Source organism: Corylus avellana, chromosome ca1 (assembly GCF_901000735.1).
Source record: "Corylus avellana chromosome ca1, CavTom2PMs-1.0".
Taxonomy (NCBI): domain Eukaryota; kingdom Viridiplantae; phylum Streptophyta; class Magnoliopsida; order Fagales; family Betulaceae; genus Corylus; species Corylus avellana.
The window spans coordinates 11,680,536-11,690,232 of record NC_081541.1 but is presented as its reverse complement, the minus strand read 5'-3'; the positions used below and the strand labels follow the sequence as shown (position 1 = coordinate 11,690,232).

General features: G+C 32.9%; 1 long non-coding RNA gene across 1 annotated transcript; it reads right to left on the bottom strand.

The window, feature by feature from the left end:
* Positions 1-594: 594 nt before the first annotated feature.
* Positions 595-2,820, bottom strand: LOC132167687 (uncharacterized). The gene is made up of 2 exons (XR_009438705.1): positions 2,577-2,820; positions 595-862 (listed from the first exon to the last, which is right to left on the bottom strand). It is a non-coding gene; the product is annotated as an uncharacterized LOC132167687 (long non-coding RNA).
* Between the last annotated feature and the right edge of the window lie 6,877 nt (positions 2,821-9,697).

Sequence of the window (9,697 nt, the reverse complement as noted above, 5' to 3'; positions counted from 1 at the left end):
ATATAATTTTTCTTAGTTACTGGATGTATTCCTACTGCTTTAATTATTAGTATTTTATGTTCCAATAATTCCTAGTGGTAATTTTTTCCTGACTGAAAAGAAAAATGTGCTTTTCACTTTGGGGTGTTTGGAGACTGAATTGGCGTTTCGTGTGGACGAATCACCTTCTCCCACGGAATCAAGTACGCCACATGAGATTATTAAACATGAACGATTGTAGTGATTTAAATCGCTTAAGTTTCAACGTTCATGAAATCTCATATCAAGGAAAGCATTAGGGTTTTATTCCTTAATGTTTTAGGGCCAAAGAAAGGTCATTGAGGAACATTTAGTGAGTTCCAATAAGGCTTTGGCTTGCACCCTAATAGAAAATGTGACGACCCGCTTAATTGAAACGAGACTATATTTTTTTTTTTTTAAACATACCCACAATGCAGATTGTCACAGTGGCATAGCGATACCGTAGTATGCCATGAACCCGTGCATTAACTTGTTTGACAATATCATATACCACACAAAGCTATATGCAACATTAATAATTCATCAGAGTTTATATACTTGCAGCAGAATATAAATAACTTAAGATATAATATAACACATCATAGCTGATTAATACATCTAAGTGATTAAGGCTTACATACAAAAGAATGGCTGTACAAAAGTGTTACATGCGACACAAGCCATATACAAAATAACAAAGTCTAAGCATATACATGTAAGCTCTACAAAAAGGGGGCTATTATCCAGTCCGACAAAATAACATTTGATGCAACTATGCTTCAAACGTTGTAGTAACCCAAATACATAACTATTGGGTCATCCTCAATAATCCCCGCACCTGCATCAACATTAACCACATTGCCTGCACCACGGGAATCACCACCACCCATGATGCAGGCGGATTTGTGAGCCCGCCGTCCCCATGAAATAGAGACGCTCGGTAGTATAGAAATTACTAGGCTTTCCAAATAACCATCATTTGAAAATATACTTACAATTTAATTAGCTTAACAATAAAACATATCGATAGTCATCATTATCATAAAACCATATGCTATGCATGCTCATGCAACATCATCTTTTCATATCATCCATACATATATAACATCATCTCCTCATAACATCCGCCATCCATATATACATAACATAACATCATCTCCTCATAACATCCGCCATGCATATATACATAACATAACATCATCTCCTCATAACATTCGCCATGCATATATACATAACATAACATCATCTCCTCATAACATCCGCCATGCATATATACATAACATAACATCATCTCCTTCATATCATCCGTCATGCATATATACATAACATACCATCATCTCCTCATAACATTCGCCATGCATATATACATAACATAATATCATCTCCTCATAACATCTACTATGCATATATACATAATATAACATCATCTCCTTCATATCATCCGTCGTGCATATATATACATAATATAACATCATCTCCTGTATATCATCCATGCTCATGCTTATGCTATAAATGCTCATATACTATTTTATGAATCATTTCATAGAATCATACTCATGGCATAAACATCATTTTATCTCATAAGCTTATAAAAACTCATAGAAACCTTTCATCAAATATTTCATGAAACATCATTAAATTGGCAAATGCATCACAAAACACATTTTAAACCTTAAAATATAGTATCTTTTGCCCAGTAAGTAAAATACTTACCTTATTTAGTTGAGTACCCTCCAGTGAACTCTTGACTCAACCATGATACACATAAGCATTTACAACATAAACACATAATTAAGCTCTATTCTTAGTTTAACAACTCATACTCTATATAAAGATACTTGAGCACCACAAGTATCACATTCTATAGGTCATCCAAATCTATTCAACTAAAGCCCTTAAAATCCTTTACTTACATTTAATACATATATATACGCTAATGCATTAATTATCTAATAACTTAGTTACATTGAACTATGATTCTACATCGTAATATGTTAAATCACTAAATCTTGAGGCATATACATACACTCTAGGTTAAGCATTACACTTAACCCTATAATTATCAATTTCCATGGAACCCACGAAAATCTAGGATTAATTAACACTTTAAATATAATTAACCCATTCAAACAACATTCTTAGTGTTCACATACCTAAAGCCCCAAATTAATACAATCCATATAAAATTAGGGTTTATGCCCATATTTTACCAATAAGTAAAATTAGAGTTTCAACCCATAAATTAAATAACCCAAAACTTGAATAATGCATAGCAATCTACTACACATACAAGCCCCACATTAATTTTATGAATTAGGTTTTCTTATCAAATTTCTCCAATTTTCGAGCCTAATTAAAAATCCTCCAAATCATTGTGATTTCAAGCTTGGAATCCAATGGGTAGAACAAAACCTTAAAGAGAAACTAAAGATTTTAACAATATAACAAAATCCCCAAAATTCCTCTCAAGAACCCTAATTTTCGGACCCAAATCAAAGCCTCACAAATCCACACAATTTCTAACTTCTAATCTCATGGGTAACATGAAAATTACAAGGAAAGATTAAAGATTTTACCTCTCAAGCACCCCTAGCCGAAACCCCCTTCAAATTCGTCACTTTCCTTTTCTTTTCTTTTTTCTTCTTTCTTCTTCTCCTTCTTCTTTCTCTTTCTTTCTCCCAGCCAGCAGTACCCCTCTCTCTCTCTCTCTCTCTCTCTCTCAACCTGCAGCTCTTTCTCTCCCAATCTAGGCCATGTGTGTGGGTTTGTGGAAGGAGAAAGAGTGAGGGAAAATGGGAAAAAGGGGGGCTGCTGTGTGTGTGCGTGAATGAGGGGTGAGGGAGAAAGAAATAAAGGAGGAAAGAAAGAAAGGATGGGGGGAAAAGTGGGCTGCTGCAGGGGGCCCACTAAAAAACTTGTATTATTATTATTTTTTTGCATTTTTCTTTTAAAACTAAGGAGATAAGGTATCTCCAATGGCTAATGAAAATTTGACATGTGGCATAGGATTAGATTCTATTTCTATTTTAATGCCCCAATTATTTAGAATTGCAAGATTTACCCCTACTATTTATTTCAACTACAATTTACCCATACATATAATTATTTACCACACTATGAATTATTATCCTAATACCGTTAATCTCATTTTATTATATCTATTATTCTAAATCATCTCATGTTTTATCTCATTAATTAATTTAGATTACTATGAAATTATTAATAACAAACTTAATAATTATCTTGGGCGTTACAGAAAAGCTTTAAAGTAAAACCTTTTACAGTTTCAAAATGTGCTTGAGCACATTATGGAAATGAAGGATATAACAGCTCATTATAAAGTTCCTAAAGGTTGAGTTTTTTGAGTCATTATGGTCAATTTTATTTTAAATTCTCTCATCTAAATATGATATTTTTTTCAAATATCTTGTGGCACACATAAGGATAACTAATCAATTGAGAAACTTCTGATCATGTGTGTTCAAGAAGATGAGAGATTAAGACATGAGAATCCAGAAAGTTACTCATGTTATGGGAAATACCGTTATAGCCAATCATGTCCAATAGTTGATGAATGAGAACAAGGTGCCAACAAAGTGTTATGGCAATTAAGATACTTGTTTCTCTTACACTAAGGAAAATTATGGGCATATAAAGAATGATTGCTTAAAGTATCATAAATGACTTGAAATAAAGGTAATCTCATACACCTAGTGTGTCATGAATCTCTTTTATTGACTCTCCTAAGGACTATGTGGATTGAATTTGGTTTAGCGGTCCACGTTGTCAACATAATGTAGGGTTTTCTAAATAATACTTGTTTACAATTGGAGGTTGTTGGGATCTATAGATTAATTTTTTTTTAAAAAAATTCAATTACATTATTTTGACCTTAATAATGTTTTTATATATACCACAATTCTTTTAGAAATTTAATTTCTATTTTAGTTTGTTAAAATCAAGTTTGAATATTGTTAAAACTTTTGGGTGGAATATTCAATTAATGGTCTATTTAAAATTGATCTAGATCCCAATTTTTGGAAAATTAATCCCTACATATAAATGTTGACATAAAGCAGAGTCTTATGAATGAGAAAATCCTCTATGTTATGGCATTGGAGATTGGAATATATCTCTATAAAGAATAAAATGTCGATAAATGATATAGTTTTTACGACTCTTGAAATTTACTATTTTTGGTATTTATGTGGACTGCATTAAGGAAAAGCAGACCAACTATACCACTAAAGGTGCCAACAAAAGGATTTTTGAAATTTTTGAGATCATGTATAAGTGTAACCTTTTCCATACTTCTTGCCTAAATGGTTAGAGATATCCTATCTCTTTCGGTAATAACCATATAAGGTTTATGTATCGCTATCTTCTAAATCATAAGGTTTGGGCATTAAATGCTTTCAGTACCTATAAGGTAGAAGTAGAGAAACAGAACAAAACAAAAGTCAAGATCGTAAGATCTGATAGAGGCAGATAGTATTATGGTAGTTACACGAAAAGGGGACATGAAAGGTAATGTTCTATTCTCCTAATGGAGTAAAGCCTTGAAAACCGCTGTGTATACATTTAACTGGGTTCCATTCAGAGTTGTCCATAAGACACCTAAATTAAGGAATGAATGGAACCAAGTTCAAATTGTTTACACATATGGGGTTGTCCTGCTATAGTGAGGATTTAAAATCCACACCTAAGGTAATTAGATTCAAGGACAACTAGCGAAATTTTATAGGTTATACAGTAAACTCCAAGGGGTTTAGGCTTTACTGTTCTTCATTTAATCTTAGAATTGTTGAGTCTAGATATTCAAAATTTCTAGAGGACGCTGAACTTGGTGGGAGTGCTTATCCTCAAGGGATTGAATTAGAGGAAGCACAAGAGTTGACTGAAACTCTTCACATGAAGGGTGTTTGATTGTGCTTAAGGAAAATCAAATTGATTATCCTGAACCACAATCGGTTTCAGAACGGTCAACTCATAAGGAACAAGCTCATAATGAACCTACTCAGACTTTGTCAAAAGTAATTGAAGTAGGATTAAGAAGATTCTCTAGAATAAGGTGACCAACAATCCTAGTGATTATGTTGTATACTTCTAGAAGTCTGATTTTTATGTCAGACCTAAGGACGATCCAAAAATTGTTTTCACATCATTTTTGGCGAAGATAACTTCACATTGTGTTTCAATGCCATAAAGGAGGAAATGAAATCATTGGCTAAAATTCAAGTCTGCAATCTTGTTGACTTACCAAAGGGAGTTGTAGCCATAGGCTGCAAATGGGTTTACAAAACCTAAAAGGATGCTTCCAAGTAATGTTGAATAATATAAAGCTAGACTTGTAGTCAATGATCTTACTCAAAAGGAAGGCATTGATTATCATGGTATGAGTAGCTCATTTTGGTTTAGAGCTATATCAAAAGGATGTGAAAAACAATTTTCCTAAATGAGGATCTTAAGGAGGAGGTGTACATAAGACAACTTAAAGGTTTTATTGATAACAGTCAGAAAGCTTGCACATTAAGGATATCTATTTATGGACTAAGATTGGCCTCTCACTATTGGTATATATAATTTTTACAAGGTTATTGCCTCACATGGTTTTATTGAGAACCTTGTTAATCATTGTATATACCTTAAGGTCAATGGGAGTAAAGTTACATTTCTTTTAGTCCTATATATAGATAATATTTTGCTTGCAAGCACTAATTTAGGTTTGCTACATAAAGTTCCTTTCACTAAAGTTTTAGGAGAGATTCAGAATGAAGAACTATGAATCTTCAGTAGCACCTATTATTAAGGGGGATAATATCCCAAAAATGTATTAGAACAAAGGCAGGTGAAAAATATTTCATATGTGTGCACAGATCTACATTAGACTTGACATTAAAATAGTAGTCGGACTATTGGGTCAATATAGTATTGTGGAATATGCAATGAACTAAGAACTACAGTTTAACCTAAAGATACACTTACCATTTGGTGGTGTTTATTCAGGTTTGATTTTTGCCAAATGTGTAGATTGTAGAGAATCAACTTCAGTATATATGTACCGAAGATGCAGTAAGCAAACTACAGTTGCTACATCTACCATGAAAGCAAAAGTCATTACATGCTGTGAATTAATTACACAGGCATTATGGTTGAGACATTTTTGTTAAAGGTCTCAAGATTGTCGATTTTGTAATTAGACCCATAAAGATCTTCTGAGTTAATTCTGCTACAGTTATCTTTTCTAAGAATAAACTGAGTAGAAGCAGAAGTATGTATATTGACATAAAGTATCACTATGAAAGAGAACATTAAGTGACAAAAAAGTGTCTATTGAGCATATAAGTATTGAATTAATGATTGCAGATCCCATGACTAAAGGTTTACCGGTAAAGAAAGTATAAAGTCATGTGGAATATATGAGATTCATTAATTCATTTGTGCTTAGTTTCTCTTTAATTGGTCTATAGACATAAAGGTTATGTTATAAAGATTTTTGTGCGCATATATATATTATTCTTATCCGTGGGGATAAAATTAAAGTTGGACCCGAATGACTTATAGGAAGTTCATTCATAAAGTACATTATCTATAAAGTACTCATTTAGGGAGGTATTGCACATCGTGATACATGGAAGAGATGGCTTACAATATAAAAGCTTTACCGCCATGATTCGTGTGTGGTATTCCTTGAATGAGTGGGAGGATTCCATGAATGGTTGGAATAAATAAATTATTGGCCATATCATAGAATTGAACACCATAAGGAATTTATGTGTCATAAGGGCCAAGTGGGAGAATGTAAGAAATTCCATTTAAAGTATGTTCCTTATGTCACATATATTATTGTAATTATAAAATTACGGTGTTCAATAATTTATTCAAATTAAAGCTTATTGTATAAATCAAATATTATGAATTAAATTACTGATTTAATTCTTGTGGAACAAGTATTTGATTCCAATCAAATATTCTGAATTAAATCACTGATTTAATTCTTGTGGAACAAGTATTTGATTTTATTAATGATTTTATTTTTGTGGAATCAATTAGCTGTATTGATTTGATTTTTATTCCTTGATGAGAGGAATAATTAAGGTAGCAGCTTTAATTGAGGGTCCCCTAACCTACCTATAAATAATGTCTGTGTATTCCATTAATTGGCACTCACTGGTAGGCATAGGTCAGAAGAACCTTTCAATATTTTTTGTTTTCCAGATTTGTTTCTGTGAAGCTGTTCTTCAATTAGCTTGAGCAAAGCATGGCTAGAGGTATTTATATAATTATTCATTCCGCTGCTAATTTTATTGTCAATTAGCATTTAATTATATATTGAATTCTTACATTAGTTACTACTTTTAATTTAAATAATTTAAATCTTACAATATTAATTTCTATACAATTTATTATTTTTGTTCAATGATAAAATATTTAATAGTGAAATGTAACTATTTAATTTAAAGTTAGGGTACACTTTACCCCCCAAAGTTGACAGCGTTTTTCAATTTGACCCTCAAAGTTTCAATTTTTACAATCCACATCCACAAAATTCCAATTGTTTTTTCAATTCAGTCATTTCGTCAGTCAAAACCGCTTTGATTGACAGAATAATGATCACGTGCGACGCACGTGATCACTTTTGATTTTTTTTTCTTCTTGAAATGCCCCCATCCTTGTTGCAAAATACCCTCCCTACTGATCTCTGGTGAGAAATCAAACGCCATCTCAAGTCAAACCCTAATACTCGTTTGGTTGCCAAGAAAAGAAAGAAAAGAAAAAGAAAAACTTGACATGTTCCAATAGCCATTTCAAACCCACAAAAATACATGCATAGAAATGAAAAAATAAACTCCGACCCACTAAACAAAATCTTGAATTTTCGATTCCTTTCCTAAGCTTCCTCTTTTCGACTAGACAACCAAAAAGGGATTGCCGGAATATTCTGAAAGCTGCGGGAACAATAAACTGAGAAGATTGAATAGAATCAAGTCAATATTAACCGATTTGAGGCTCAAAAAGGCTTGCCTTCGTTGGATTCCAGCGAAACCTGGCCTGTAAATTGTGGATCTTTGACCTGTTTTGACCTGCTTAGATTTCGCCTTTTCGTTTTTGTTTTTACTCAATCGAACCAAACCGGTATGGAATCGAGACTGCTTTTACAAGATTTTATGTCCATTTTGCTTGAATGATCTTAATTTGGTTGGAATTTAAGGGATAGCGTAGTTAGGGTTAGGTTTTACTCCCAATATGGGGATTTTTTCCCCGATTGTAGTTTCTTGGAATTGATGATCAAATCAACTGATTAAGACCCCAACGGAAAATGGATTTGGACCTTCAATTAGATCGGATTATGATTGTTTCGTGATTTATTGAAGAGTTGAAATTTTAAGCTCACAGTTTGGTGGTCAATTTTGGGAGTTCTATGTTTTGACAAATATTTTGTTAAATGTAATTCTCAGATATGAAATTGAAGTCTCTAATTGGTGGTTTTAAAGTTTCGATTTTGTCATTTCATGATTCTACCATGTTAATGTTAAAGTGCAACTTTTGATGATCTGATTATTTTCCCCTTAAATTAGGTTTTGACTTGAGATGGCTCTTGATTTCTTGCCGGAGATAAGTAGGGAGGGTATTTTGCAACAGGGATGGGGGCATTTTAGGAAAAAAAAAATTAAAAGTGATCACGTGCGACTCATGTGATCATTGTTCCGTCAGTTAAAGCCGCTTTGACTGACGGAATTACTGAATTGAAAAAAATTGAAATTTTGCGTGGGTGGGTTGCAAAAATTAAAACTTTAAGGGTCGAATTGAAAATCACTACTAACTTTTTTTTGGGGGGGGGGGGGGCAAAGTGCAATTTTTCCTTAAAATTAATAATTAAATTTTAGAGATAAATGCAAAATTGGTCCCTGTGGTTGGCCTAATTTACAAATCACTCACTGTGGTTTAAAAAATAATTTATATGTCCCTAGGGTAGGCCAAAATAACATTTTACCCCCTGAACTCATTTTCCATTAAATGACTTACCGGAAACCGTTACATTGCCATATTACACCCAATAAAAATAAGACACGTGTTCTTTTTTATTTATTCTTTTAAAAAAGAACAACCACGTTGCTTCGAACCTTTTTTTTTACTTTTGCTTTTAAGATTTTGGGCATCTTTGATCTGTGAGTTAAAAGCATATCTCAAAAAAGAGATAACTTTTTAAAAGATGAACCTACAATTTGCTTTTTAAAGCCACTATCTTCTAACATTTATTTAACATAAACCAGAAAGCACTTGCTATAGAACAAAAACAAAAAAACCAGACACACAAAGAGGGAGAGATTGTTTCCGTAGAAAGCACTGCCAAAAAACGCAGATGCCCAAATCTCAGAGTAACCATAAGATCAAAGATGCCCAAAATCTTAGAACTGGAAGTAAAAAAGCTTGAAAGTGAGGCGTCTTATCGTCGTGACGTTTCCGGCGGTTCTCTGGCAGCGATTTCAACTTAGGAAAGTGAATCGGTGAGGAAGATTATCGACGCACTGTGGGATATAAGGATGAAGACGCACAGTAGGAATAGAGGGATTATATTTATTTAATTTGACGCGGAGTGTGTGCTGGAGCCTCAAAATGACATAGAAAAGCTAATTTGTCATTTTTTAAAAGCATAAATAAAAAATAAAACATGTCTTATTTTTATTGGGTATGA